The sequence below is a fragment of the Artemia sp. Qi Xiang Cuo genome, chromosome 11 (genome assembly GCF_049724085.1).
Source record: "Artemia sp. Qi Xiang Cuo chromosome 11, ASM4972408v1, whole genome shotgun sequence".
NCBI classification, from domain to species: domain Eukaryota; kingdom Metazoa; phylum Arthropoda; class Branchiopoda; order Anostraca; family Artemiidae; genus Artemia; species Artemia sp. Qi Xiang Cuo.
The window spans coordinates 9,731,920-9,747,358 of NC_142804.1; the positions used below are offsets into that span (position 1 = coordinate 9,731,920).

Here is a 15,439-nt window from a genome sequence, read left to right on the forward strand (position 1 = left end):
TTACGTATATTTATTACTAATAAAAACGTTCGTAAATAAAATTAAACAAGTTTCGAGAAAGCCATTTAACCAAATATAATATGCAAATTTTGTTTTAATTATTCATGTACGGTGAGCCAAAATCAAAACCTGCATTAATTCGAAAACGTTCAAAAATTAAATAAAAAAAACAAGTTTTTTAACTGAAAGTAAGGAACGACGTTAAAACTTAAAACGAACAGAAATTATTCCGTATATGAAGGGGCTGTCCCTCCTCAACGCCTCGCTCTTTACGCTAAAGTTTGACTTTCTCACAACTCTATTTTTTTAAACAATAAAAAAACTTTAGCGTAAAGAGCGAGGCGTTGAGGAGGGGACAGCCCCCTTCATATACGGAATAATTTCTGTTCGTTTTAAGTTTTAACGTCGTTCCTTACTTTCAGTTAAAAAAACTTGTTTTTTTTATTTAATCAGGATTAAGGCCAAATGGACTTGAATTGTGTTATTTGGATGAGGGGACAGAGTTACCACGTATACTTTGGATGCCCTCTCCTTCTGAGGATATTTTTGGTGACTCGTAAAAAAATGAGTTGGTAAAATTGGTGGTGAGTAACGCTGCTTCTTTATCGGCTCACAACTTATATCCAGTAAATAAAAAGAATAAATTTAGCAGATGAGAAGATAAAGGAAAGAAAATGAAAGCGCTGATATTGATAATCTCTGAAATCTCGACCTGCCGTAATTCTGCTTCCAATCGGTAAATGCAGCGATTTTACCAAATTAGTTTCTAAATAAGATAAAAAGACAAATAAAACAAAGTAAGAGGATTACTCAAAATAGGTGATAATAAGCACAGCGTAACTACTGCTATCTTAACAATGTTCAGTAACGGGCAGCAAGTGCTACATCAAAAAAACACAAAGAGAGAGAGAGAGCATTTCACGATAAATAAAACAAACGGAACTACGGCCAGTAGAAGAAAAAGACGAAACTAAAGCGACGTAGACATTTCGCCTGTATGTAACAAGGTGTCTTCAACGCTAAGAAAACAAAGATAAAAACTAAAATAACCTAAAATTATATCCAAAACCAAAAAGTAAAAAAACAAATATCTCTACCTACAGTTGTTGCTACTGTGACTGAGCGCCACAGAAGCTAAATAGAGTTGCTTCAATGAGAACACTAAAGCGACTGGATAAAATAATATGAAACGAATATGAAATTAATTATTATTTTGCGAAATAACCTTGTTGCTGGTTACTATTGCTACAATTCTCCCAAGTCTTGTATTTAATCTTGGTGATTTTGTAAAACTTTATTACCCTTATTAGCCATTGGTTCACTTTTAAGTAGAATGTTATATATCGGGTCAATATTTAAATTACCTGTTCCTCTATTTATTGAAATATTAGCAAGAATATTTTTTTTTTTATTTCAATGGCTTCCCTGGCCCACTGTGTCAACCCTCTATCGTTAGAAATGGCTGTGGCATCGTCAAATTGTACGTAATGAACAGGGTGATAGAAAATGTGTCCTGCCAAAGCCGAAACAAAAGTTTCAGGTGGCTGGTTTAAATTTCAAGGGTGCTGGTTTTAAGTTTCAGGTGGCTGGTGTCTTAGGTTTCAGGTGGCTTATTAAATTTCAGAGCGATGCTCACGATGCTTAATAAATCGTTCAACAAGCTGTTGGTGAGTTCGCCCAATGTAGAACCTTCCACAAGAACAAGGAATACTATATCCACCAGTACCCAATTTGCCACGATTCAGATCCTTCCCAGAACTTAGAAAACTGCTTAATGCTCTTATTGACTGTATCAATATTGTATTTGTGTAAAACCCGTTAAAGTTTTTCACCTAGACCAGGTATATACGGTAAGGAAACATAACCTTTTTTCAAATTCAATTCGGAAGACTGTGAACCTGTATTTATTTTATTATTATTATGTTTAATGTACCACATCAGCTAGCAATTGTTCATGGACAAGTGAGTAGGCTGTCTATATAGCATATAAGATTTTAGTCAGGCTAGTGCTCAAATATTAAATTTTTTTATTATTTGGTATCTTACATCCGATACTTTTTTGCGTTTTTCTCGAATTCCCCCTGCCCAAAAAGATCCTCACTGAAATAAATTCATGTTTATATGGTCTTTAGCTCTCTGGTAAAAAAAACAGGTTAGATTTTTTTTTATTTAATGATGGGATGGATCCATTCGTTCGGGGTCAAGGCTCAGTTCTCACAGACCCATTGCCTCTATCATCCTCCCAAAAAAAGCAACTAGCTATTGGTTGGAAGAACCAAACATGGATGTCCCCCTCTCTCATCATTAACATATACTTTTCTAGCTGTCGGACTCTTCCTTTTCCTACTATGTCTTCCAGCTCAATATTTAACTAAAAAAATGCAAGTCGATGTTTAATCCTTGCTCGACATTTTTCTACCAGATGTCTCCTTGTTTTCACGGCCATCTTTTTGGCCAAATAGGGAATCAGGCCTCCCAATACGGGCAAGGTGCTTCCCAAAATTTCCAATCCCTGTTTTGACTCCAGTCACCATTCTTATCTCTGACCTTTTTAGCTGAACTACATGTTTAATCAGCGTGGGATTAAACTATGGAAGCACTTACTTTGTCTCATTACATCCCACCTTTCTGTGCTAATTCTGTTCCACTCCTCCAACACTCCATCTTTTTATTGGCGGTTTCCAGCACATCTGAGAGATGGACATATAAGGTTCTGGTCCATAACCTGTCAGTGACGTTCAAGCCTTGGCCGCGTCCTCTGCTGTCTCTTTAACCTCAATCCCCGAGTGTCCAGGGCAATTTTATCAGAGTAATTCTATTTCCTTTGGATGTTAGACGATTCATTGCTTCGTAACATTCCAACTCGCATCTTTGCCGGCTCTTTATATTCTGAAGAGCCTTAAGGAATACTTGGTTATCAGTACAGTATACAAATATTTTTATCCGTAATTCCTGCTTGCATCATTGTTCTAGCTGGCTGTTCTATCCCAAATATTTCAGCCTGGAAAACCGCAGTAAATCTTCTCAGATGAGAGCTAGTTATCTCCTTCTCCAAATCAGGTGAGCTCTGGTACATCACTATTCCGGTTCCTGATTTCCCATCAAATCGCGAGCCATCACTAAAACAAACTATCACGCTATTCTTTTGGAGCGTCTCACCCTCCTGTTTCATTTCTTCTCTATCCCTTATGGCGATCTGAAACTACCTTTCGTGTTTTACTTGTGGGATGATGTTATCCCTAGGCTTCCGCAGCTCCTTGCGCTTCAGCATCATTGAATTATAGACGTCAATATGGCTTTTAAGTTTCGCATTTCAGATCTGCTGTCTTTTAGTCCATTGACCACTAATCTGCAGTTTGACAACACTTTTTACAGCTTCTTCCTCTAGAATAACTTGTATAGGTTGAAGCCCTAGAACTAGTTCTGTGGATGTCGTGGCTGTTTCATCGTGTGCTGACGTTATCATTAGCCATGCTAGTCTTTGCAACCTTTTTAAAGGGGCTATTTGACTTTTTATCTGAGTGGAATTGATCCATCCCACTACTCCATATTTACAAAATCGGTCTGATTATAGTCTTGTAAAGGTACACAGTCTTATTAGGAGCTAAGCCCAGTTCTTTCCCACCAGTCGTTGATACTGGATTAGTGAGGCTTTAGCTTTCCATGCATTGTCCGTGCAGTGAGCTTTCTAGCTCTGCTGATGATCAAAGATGATTCCAAGGTACTTCACCTGTCTTTTCATTGACATCTAATTGTCATAAGGTTTTAGAGCGAAATGGGCTTGCATTTCCTCTTTTTTGTGAAAACTATTAAATCTCTTATTGGGAACTCGCCTTGTGCAAGATTTTTGTTGGTTATACGTGTTCTCTTCTTGTTGTGTTTTGCTTATGGCTACTTAGCCATTATAAGACTGTATGTGCTGGTCAGAACTAAATAAATAGATAATTTTAGTTATCATTACCTGAAAATACTAATGTAGATAATAACAAACAATTTAAGAACATGGTGTCTATGTAGCTAAGGTGACTGATAAGTACTGGTTACGATCTCTTATTATAATTTGATGTATTCTCTTATCTGTTCATGATAGATTTCAAGGATTTTGACATATCAGTATTGACGTCTGAAAATTTACAAGAATTCGTTGAATTCCAACGAATGTTGTATTTCCCAAGACTTGGACATAGTTCATGTTGATTTTAAGTTTTGTCATGTCGATGAAATACAAAAAATTATTCTATCGGAATTTGAAATACTTCGTCAAAATATTTTGAACCCTTTTTGGTAACGGTTTTTACCGTTTTTATTCCGAAATTTGTACCTGCTATTTTAAAGAACTTGCTAAACCGCTTCTGGTTTACTGGTCAACATCAAATATTTAGTATTTGTTGGGTAAGCCTGCTTTTCTACCCTTTGATTTAAGACAAGATACAGGGATGGTAAACTTTAGGGATATGATATGTATATTTTCGATTCAGGTTGAGACCATTCTATCCATACTGGCATGGTCATAGTAGGTGAAAACTATCTATAAGCATTTCCGTTCTAATGAGCTCTCTCTCGATACCCTACGACCACTGGTTTGACATAATCGTCCCTGGAGGAAAAAGAGAGTAAGAGGAAAAAAGGAGACCTATCAGTGCTACCATGGCAAAAATATGATCTCTATAATGTTCAAGGGGAAGGATTGTATACATTCAGAAAGGTTTTTTTTGGCAGTGGCGTAATTCCTTAAAAATCCTGGGGTGGGGGGGGGGGAGAAGTTGGAGCCATTTTTCCCAAATCAAGTGAAAATGACAGTGAAAATGAAAAATGAGCCATATAGTACCATAAAGGCAAAGATATATTAAGGAAAACTGACCCGTTCCTCTGGATGCTTGAATTATGTAGGCTTATCTTGGTTTTGACAAGATTTTTGAAGAAACTAAATTTCATTGGGGGGGGGGACTGAAGCCCGGAGGGGAGCAAACTGGGGTATGGAGGGTCAGTTGCCCCCCTGCCCTATAGCAAATTACGTCCCTGGTTTTTGGCCATAAGAATTAAAGTACTTGTTTGGTATACTGACACGCTCACATTAGGTTAAAGCTATTTAAAAACAAAATTCACCACAGCGTGCAGCCGGAGCAGCACGAAGCTAACAACAGCAACAAACGTACTTATGGGGCTGAACTCCCCCCTCCGAAATCCCAAGTTTTCTTGAATTTTTGGGCATTTCTTTTTTCAGTTTATAAACCTTAATTAGTTTTCCAGTTGCGTAATATATATATATATATATATATATATATATATATATATATATATATATATATATATATATATATATATATATATATATATATATATATATATATATATATATATATATATATATATATATATACTATAAGTATGTTTGACATCAAGGGGTGTGACTTCTTAAGTATTTAGCAATAGATAAGTTTGCGCTGTAGTTCCCAGAGTTTTCAGACGCCACTGCCCTGTAGGTATTGAACTGAATACACAATTTTTTCTGCTTTATCAGTTATAAAATTTGAAAGGCAAAAGAAAAAGAATCATTATAAAATTAATTAAACAAAAAGATAGGAAATGTGGCTAGTAAATCGAGTTTTTTTATATTTTAGATTATTCTTATTATGTTCTTTAGACTAATTATTGTTATTTCAATTCTTTATATTTTATTGTTACCGCTCCAATTCATGACTTGTTTTAAATTTTCATAACACTATATTTAACAATATTTTAGATGACTTAATTCTATATTGCTTAATATATATATATATATATATATATATATATATATATATATATATATATATATATATATATATATATATATATATATATATATATATATATATATATATATATATATATATATATATATATAATTGTTTCACCCTCTTTTATTAAAATGTATGTTTAATCTTATCATTGTTGTCTTAATTAGATTGCCTTGCAATCTCTCCAGCCTAAAAATAAACTACGCTTTATTTACTAATCTTGTGGTAGTGATTGTAAGGGGGGGGGGAGGAAAAAACAATATTTTCGCTGGGTGCTGAAAACCCTAGCTACATCTTTGATTACATAGGTGTTTTTGTGGTCTCAAATGTCACTTCAGGGTAATTTTTTGCCATGCAGCATGATCTTTATGTGCGGGATTTTTATGCTGCAGAAAGATGACAGAGCTTTTACGCATCTTCGCATGTTTAGGTTATGCCTGCACTGAGATATGGGGTCTCTGGTAGCGCGGGGCCATGTGTGGCCGCACAGGTCGCGCGTACCTAATGGCACCGTTGGGTGGAAGTAGTTGTCCGCCTCAAAGGTTGATATTTTGTGAAACATCTGACAAAATGGGATAATGTTTCTGGAATAGGTCAGGCTTATCTGCAGCATGTGACCACTTTTGACCTCAGAGATAAATGGACTTGTTAGGTATTTTTGAATTTCTTTTTATCGACTAAAGAGTAGCTTGTAAAATTTTCATTACAAACTATCAATTCATTGTCGCATCGTAAGGTTTTGCCTGATATTTACTTTAGCAAGGTCTTATGGGGCTTATAAAATTAGTATTTTCTGTCCGTTCACACCCTATGCAAACAAAGTCTCTCTATCCTAAAGCAATGTATTTTTATGGTGGGAGGGTGTCATAGCAAAGGGTTTTTACTTTGCAGCTATTTGGACAAACAGTGGATTTTATACTTCACTAAGTATTTTGTTCAAAAAAGGCTTTAATTTATTAAATGGCACTTTTTTTCTTCCCCAAAAAAGTGAGTTAGAGTGAGCTTTTCTATTTCCTGCGTAAGAAAAAGACTATTTAGAAATAAAATATAATTTCCAATAAATACATTCTTACAATAAATATCAACTTTAATGATTGAAATTAAAACTATATACTTGGCAATTAGCCTCATTCGGGTCTAAGCATTGTTGCTCTTCCACGCTGAAATGTAAATTTCCAGGACAGAATTGAAATATCGGAATGCTATTGGCACATTGATAAAATGAGTGGCAATCAAGTGGGTTCGCAAAAAGTCCGTCCGGCTGTGGGCACTCGAAATTGGGATCCGGAGTTGCAGTTTGAATATTCGGAGATGTTCGAATAAAGTCGCTTGTTGTGCAAGATGCATCTGTTGTGCATTGCTCCACTGTAGCATTATAAAATGTTCCATTTGGACAATAGAGTAGCCAGGCATTTCCGTTGTCGCAATTTATGTATGATGTACAGTCTTCTGGATTGGAGAAAAATCCATTTCTGTTAGAGCAGTCAAACCACCATGCAGGAGTTGGCTCTGTAATGGGCTCCTCAGTTATATCATCAGTTACAAGCTCTCTTTCTTTTGAGGCTGTTCCACATGGAGGTGGAACATTGAAAGGGAAATCACAGACGTTGTTTTCGACATTGTATACAAGTCCTGGACTGCAGGATTGTTCGTAAGAATTTCCTCCAGAGCAAACAAAATAATGTTTCGCAGTTATCCGGGTTAGGGAAATAACCATCTGGCTGCGGGCACGGAAATCTTGTTCCACAGGGTGGATAAAAGTTATCTGGATAATCACAGGTGAGAATGTCTGGATTAAATGTTAGTCCTGGTGGACAGCTTTGTTCTATTGAGTCACCATTTGCGCATTGATAAAACATTGAGCAGTCTTTATGGGGGAAAACGCCATCATCTGGGCAAACAAAAGATCCGCCTGGCGTCGTAGTTAGATCTGGTTTCGGAGATGTAATGGGTTGTGCAGATGTGGTGGGTACTTCAGATGCAGTTAGAGTTGTACTTAAAGCTGGTTGGGTTTTGCTCACAGCAACTGTTGAGGAAGCTGTTGTTTCTGGTACTTGTGAAGTTGTACCTCCCCCAGGTAGAGTTGATATCTGACTGCAGTCCACAGCACTAGGATAATCACAAGACTCTGTCTGGGGATTAAAAACCAGACCACTTGGACAGTTAACTAAGAACGCATTGCCATTGCTACAAACATAGTATGATGAGCAGTCATACGGGTTTTGGAAAATTCCGTCTGCAGATGGACATTCAAAGGTTGGAGCTGGGGGTTTAGTGGTAACAGTTATTGGGGCTTGCGTTGATCCATCGGGCAGTGTGCGATTCGTGCAGTCTACAAGTTCTGGGTAGTTGCAGCCTGCCCATTTAAGATCGAAAAAGTAGTCGTATTTACATTGATAAAGTGAAGCTTTCAAATCGATGCATTGAACGTATTTGTCACAAGTAACCCATGGGAATGATCCGCCTGCATCTGGGCACTTGTACTCCGGTAAGGATCCGATCAATTCATCTTCAGGACCAGCGCGTAAACTATAGCTTCCTGTAATAGAAATAAATATGTTAGTGTTTCATTGCTGAAATTGGCATGGAAGGATTTGATAATCCCGTAGAATCAAAAGTGACACTGACCAGCATTATAAATATTAACTCTGAAAAATGGAACTTTTATAATAATGTATTATTCTAGGATTTGACTTTTTATGTTGATTTTGAAAATGTAAAGCATTCAGCAACTACTTAAGTTTAGAGTTATCTATCAAAATTTATGAGAATAAAAAAATTCTAATTTTTTATTTCTAATTTCTAATTTAAGAAATAAAATAATCTTCTAAATTCTAATTTAAGAAATAAAAAAATTTCTAAATAAAAAAATGAGAATAAAAAAAATTCTCTAAAGATAAGAGGCAATGATCGCCAAAAAGATTTGTGATCTTGATGCTAAGTCTACCATTTTATTCAAATTGTGTGATAACACCTAGAACTATCTTAACCCTTTATCTGAAAAAATGCTGTATAATATTTCGTGTTCTCAGAAGCAACCCACTAGCATTGACCTAGTAAAGAGTTCTTGAGAAGGGTGGTCTTGGATTCTTATCTCTTTTTCTTTTTCGTTATTTTTTTCCAGGAGTAGTGAATCTGAATAAATGGTGGTAAAATATTCATTCGAGCTCAGATCTTGAGTTTCACTTTTAAGTGAAATAAAAAGTTTAGTCACAGCAAGGTATAAATGGTGGAAGTAAGTCACTAGCAAAACGGGATTTTAGCCCAACGATGACAAAAAGCTATCAAGTGATGATTTTAAGAAGATCTGTTAGCTTAAAACTGCTGTAAGCCCTATTACATGGCCATTGAATTTCTTATGACTTACAGCTGTGATTTTTATTTTAATAATTATGTAAATTGAAGAATTTCTTACAGATATGGGTATATATTAAAATACTCAAAATGTAATTTTCTGAAGTATTTTTGGATACCACCTAAACAATATTTGGTATTTAAATATGGTAATGCTTTTGAATGAAGGGAACTACTTCTTTTTGGCTTGATACTGTGAATTCCACGTCTCCAATGGATCTTTCGCTCCTAACAGATATTTCATATTGCTGAAAATATAGATTTTCAAATTGGAACGGGATAAGAATGAATCTATAAATAAATAGGGTGGAGGAGGAGCATATGCAGCTGTGCTGATCTTTGGCGGCTTGGTGCTGTAGCAGTGATATGAGACTGGTTTGAGTCCCTAAAAAAACAACAACATCAACGACACACAGCTATGTGGACCCATGGTAAGCCGATCAGTAAATAGCCATAGCCGTGAAGATATTTCTTCTGAAAATGTTTCAATGTCAAAAAGCAAACACAACAATAATATCTTGTTGGCTACGCTACAACGTTCAGGAATTATCCAGACTATCATACCATCCATTTTCAACAAAATCTTTTGAAGATTTGACAAAATCTTCAAATTTTATACGGAACAAATTCGATTTCGATTCGATTTAGGCGGTCGAACCCTGTCGGTCGTATCCTGTGATCGTTTATAAGAGAGATAGATGGATCAACATTCATAGCTCAAATGTGAAACTCATCACTGACTAAATTTTTCAATTCACAGTAAACGTTAAAGTGAGTTTTCATAGGCAGCGCGCTAGCGCTGCCTAAGTAAAGAACGATGTGGGCACAATGTGTTTTTTTTTTCTCCCTACCCGGGCACTCCGTATCGAAGGAGTTGTCGTATAAACTTCGAAAAGGGCTCATTCGATTGGAAATTGGAGTGGCTAGTGCCCTTTTTAATACTCGAAAGTGATTGGAGGGCAACTACCCCCACCCCCGTACCCATCATTCCCCCAAACACATCCAATCAAAATTTATAGATAGCCATTTTGTTCAGCATAGTTGATTTCCAGATAGAAAATATCCTTTTGAGGAGGACACTCCCCCACAACCCTCGGGGCAAGGGTTTTAAGTTATGCCCTGAGGGCATATAAGATCAATGTTGACACAATGTACAGTTTGTTATTTTTTTTCTTTAAAGTAGGGCACTTAATATAGATGGGGTTGTCGTAGAGACTTCAAAAGGGGCTCATTCGATTGGATATCGCGAGTTCTAGTGCCCTTTTTAATAGTCGAAAGTGATTGGAGGACAACTAGCATCCCCCCCCTCACGCCAATCATTCCCCCAAACACATCCAACCGAAATTTTGAGATAGCCATTTTGTTCAGCGTAGTTGATTTCAAGATGTTCAGCGTAGTTGATTTCAAGCGTAGTTGATCCACAACCCTCAGGGCAAGGGTTTTAAGTTATGCCCTGGATGCATTTTTTTGATTAAATCAACATAACAAAAAACATATACCCCCAACAGAGAGCAAAGCTCGTATAATGATAATATAAGGTTTTTATAGAAGGCGTTGTCGTAGAACCTTCAAAACAGGCTCATTTGATTGGAAATTCAGAGGGCTAGTGCTCTTTTTAATAGTCAAAAGTGATTGGAGGGCAACTAGCCCCCACGCCCATCATTCCCCCAAACACATCCAATCAAAATTTTCAGATAGCCATTTTGTTTAGCTTAGTTGATTTCAAGATATAAAATGTGTTTTTTAGGAGGACACTCTCCCACAACCTTCAATGCTAGTGATGTAAGCTATGCCCTGGGGGCATATGAGGTCTTTACAGATGACCTTGTCGGAGAAACTTCAAAAAAGGCTTATTCAATTGGAAATTCAAGGAGCTAGTGCCCTTTTTAATAGTCGAAAATGAGTGGAGGGCAACTAGCCCCCACCCACGCCCATCATTCCCCCAAACAAATGCAATCAAGATTGTGAGATAGCCATTTTGTTCAACGTAGTTGATTTCTAGATAGAAAATATGTTTTTGAGGAGGATACTCCCCCGCAACCCTCAGGGCAAGGGTTTTAAGTTATGCCCAGGGGTATACAATGTTTTTATAGAAGGCGTCTTTACTTTTCTTTGAAAAACTTATTTTGTGGAAAAAGTTTTTTTAACTAATCATTATCACATGGACTTCTGAGTCGTAATTCGGTAAGAAAATCTGTGACAATAATTCTACACTCTTCCGTTCAAATATGTTTGTGACGCACTCAGTTCAACGGATGATAATGACACCGACTTGAATTCCGCTTCTGTCCTGTCAGATGAGTTTTTGATCTTCACAGTGACTTTTGTTCTGGAGCTGGTAAGGCATTCTGTGACAATGATGTAACCTTCTTCTGCTCAGATCTCTTTGCGACGCGCTTAATTTCATCGAGGATAATGACAATGACAATCAAATTTCTCTTTTACTCTGTCACATGAGGTATTGATCTCAACAGCAGCTTTCCTGCCGGAATTGGTATGCAAGTCGATGACAATGATGCAACCTTCTTCTGCTCAGATATCTTTGAGACGCACTTATTTTGACAGATGATAACGACAATGACATTTAAGCCCGTCTCTACTCTGTCAGATGAGTTCTTAATCTTCACAGTAACTTTTGTGCTGGAGACGGTATATAATTCCATGGCAATGATGCAACCGTTAAAGTTTAATGACTTGTCATTGACAGAAATTTAGAGTTAAGTATTATGTACTTCACCGAGTACTTTCTGTTTATACATAATTACGGTCTAATTGCTTTTCTTTTTACAAAATTAGCCACGAATTAGATCCTGAATGATTAAGAAAATCTGTATAAATTGTAGCATGGTTTTAAGAAGTAATTTGAATGGTTCGTTTCAGTGATTGGATTCATTTTAGAGCTAATTTATTTAGATGCGGTATTCTATAGCTGGACACCAAGTCTTAAAAGGAATGTCATTGGACCTTTTTGTTGAGTGTAAGGGGGAGGGGTCCTGAAGTCTCGAAAAGTAGATTTTAAACAATAAGTGGAACAACGGGGATTTTTTTTTATACAAGACAGTGGAGTGCAGCTTTTAAATGCATATTTCGGTCCTATTTCCAAAGGCCGTCCTCAGCAAGACAAAATTATATAAAAGAAAAAAGACTCACAACAACATGTGACCTATAAAACCAAAAATTAAAAAAAATTTCAAAGCAGTCCTAGCACCCTTGCTTCAGCGAAGTTCAACCAGGTCTGGTTTAACTTTGCTGAAGCAAGGATGCTAGGACTGCTTTGAAAAATTTTTTAATTTTTGGTTTTATAGGTCACATGTTGTTGTGAGTCTTTTTTCTTTTATATAATTTTGTCTTGCTGAGGACGGCCCTTGGAAATAGGGCCGAAATATGCATTTAAAAGTTGCAGTCTACGGTCTTGTATAAAAAAAAATATCCCCGTTGTTCCGCTTATTGTTTATGATGGAAAGGCAGTGTGGTCTTCGTCGCTATTTACGTCTAGCAGATTTTAAAGTTCAAAATTTTGAAGTTTCCGTGAGACATTCATGTGACGGATAAACGTGTTACGGCCAAGTAAGAAAAAGGATTCAAAGTCTCTATTTTTCATTTGGAGTCGCAAGGGCGGATCCAGGATTTTTTTTCGGGGGGGGGGGGCTTACTAATTTTTTACTCAGTTTTCTACTAATTTTATTGATTTTTACCTAGGTTTTACTAATTTTCGACTTATTTTCGACTCGGTCAAAAATTTCAGGGGGGGGGTTAAACCGGGTAACCCCCCCCTGGATACGGCCTGGTGGAGTCGCCTCCTTTTTTTATTGAAATCAAATATGGATCTTAGCGCAATAAAATAACGTGAACAACTGATTAGACTTGTTTGGGAAAGGAACAATTTTTTTTTGTAATTTTGCAGTCTACTGTTCAATTCTTTATCAGTTTTAAGGGTGTAGCGGTTCCTTTTCTATTGCAGAAAGGCTATGAATCTAAAATAGAACATTATTATCATATATTTAGCGGGATTGATGAGGGGAGGGACTCAAGGAGGCAATATTCAATCCATAAAGATTTCCCAAAATCTCCTCTGAAAACATTCAAGCTATCAAAAGTGTCAAGGTTCTACCCCAACAGCAATAGAAAACAACTGTAGGATTGTAACGAATGAGGTATTCAATGGTCAAAATGAATAGTTTTCTACTGTCGTATGCTGCGATAACAAATTTTTCCAAATCGGCCAAAATAGCCCAGAAATTACCACATACTATTAAATATGTGTACAGGTATTGTCCTCTGGGAAAAAAGGATCACAGGATTTGTAGTAGGAGGGTGCTATGGAGCCTTGAAGTGGGCCGCAAAAAGCCTACTGTATTAAAAATGTTTGGGTCAATAATTCCGAAAAATGGGGCCCACTTTTTTGCTTTATTGGTCCGTAAGTTATATATTTATGGTCTTTGACAAAGTAGACCCAAATACAGAAGTAAAAGAACAAAAATTAATATCGGTTCCCTCAAAAACAAGGACTGACAAAGGGTCAAAAGGATAAAAAAAACCTTTTTGTGATGCTTTATTTGGATGACTTGTGCTCCTCAAAAATCGGGGCCCTAAAAGGGCCTCGTTTTTAAGGGCTTGAAAATTTCACCCTTAAAACCTTCGGTCATACGAACCCTAATGCACAAGGAAAATTGATAAACGTTCTCCCAAAAAGAGCCTGAAAATAGACAAAAAATCCATTTTTTAGTAAGTAGCCAGACCCCTATATATGGGTTCCAAAGATGGTGCAAGACAACTTTTTCCTCGATTGGCTTGAAACTTTAAGAAATTGTTGCTGGAATATTTTTTTCTTTTTTTTGGTAACTGGTGTTCCCTTGAGTCGAAGATTCCCAGATACGAGTTTCAAGTCAACCGACAAAAGACTTTTGGCTGATCTGTTTGAAAATCTAGGGCATGACAGAGCCGACAGAGCCAATCGAACCTTGACAGAGCATATGTGATTATATTGATTCTTGATCTCCATTTTTTAAAACAACAAATTCTTTTTTAGAAACGTCCTTCACTTATATTTATTGAAACAAACATCAGCTGGAACAAAACAGAACATAGAAAGATTATTTTAATAAAATGGGGGATTCAAAAATTCGGGTGTTCAGGGGTGCACTGGGGGGCACATCATCAAATTTCTTAGGTATCGGAATTAGCAAGCTACCCCGACTTCAGAAGCGAAGAGGCGCGACCCAGGAACCGAAGCACCGATTTCATTTTTACTGTTTTAAACCATCTTCTCTGACAGGGGCACAAATTCTGAAAAGGGGCAAACATTTTTCGTTATTTTTTACAAATATACAAAAAAGGGTGTTCTCAAAATCTGGGGGAGTGATTTTGTTTCTTTCGGATTTTTTCGTTGAAAATGGAAAAAAAATAAATAATATTTCCAAAATCTTCAGGGACAATTACCCCTACTTTGAATTAGTATCCCTATTTTGTGACCACTTTATGATGTAGGACTTTTCAAAGTTAGAGATACGGTGTTAGAAATTCTCAGGCATGACTTTTGCGTGGTTATCCCCTCACCACCGTTTTCTTTGATTTTTACTCCACCATCATTGGATTGTGTCTGTGGGTTATAAATAAATACATAAATAAAGTTAATTACTCTTACCTGAAAATATTAATGTAGATATTAACAAATAATTTAAAAACATGATGATCATCTAGCTAATATGACTTAAAAACACTGGTTTCGGTGTCTTTTGTATATTTGTTTATATATTTGAAGTCTTCTCTTATCTATTTAGTAATAAACGTTTAGGACCTTGACATATCAGTATTGACGTTTGAAGATGCATGAAAATTCGCCGAATTTTAACGAAACATGCATTTCTCAAGACATGTACTGGTCGATCTTTAAGTTTTGTCGTATCACTGAAAACAGAAAGTAATTCTTTGGGAAATAAGAATTATTTGTCAAAATATTTTCTAACTTCAAAATTTTGAGTCTAAAATGTTTTGAACTAAAATATTTTGAGTTAAGATTTAATCTTCCCTTGCTTCACAAAATATTTATCTACTACAGAAAGAAATTTGTACTTTCTACCGAAAATATTTTGAGTTAAAAATATTTTGAACTCAAAATATTTGTGGTCAAGATTTAATCAACGAAATTTTTACCTGCTACAAAAAAGAAATTTGTACCTGCTACCGAAAATATTTTGAGTTAAAAATATTTTGAAGTCAAAATATTTGTGGTCAAGATTTAATCAACAAAATTTTTACCTACTACAGAAAAGAAATTTGTACCTGCTACTGAAAATATTTTGAGT

The 15,439-nt window shown here is 36.2% G+C and overlaps 1 pseudogene across 1 annotated transcript; it reads right to left on the bottom strand.

The window, feature by feature from the left end:
* Positions 1 to 6,813: 6,813 nt before the first annotated feature.
* Positions 6,814 to 14,911, bottom strand: LOC148946610 (chondroitin proteoglycan 2-like; annotated as a pseudogene). The gene is made up of 2 exons (XR_016142393.1): positions 14,779 to 14,911; positions 6,814 to 8,319 (listed from the first exon to the last, which is right to left on the bottom strand). The product of XR_016142393.1 is annotated as a chondroitin proteoglycan 2-like (transcript).
* Between the last annotated feature and the right edge of the window lie 528 nt (positions 14,912 to 15,439).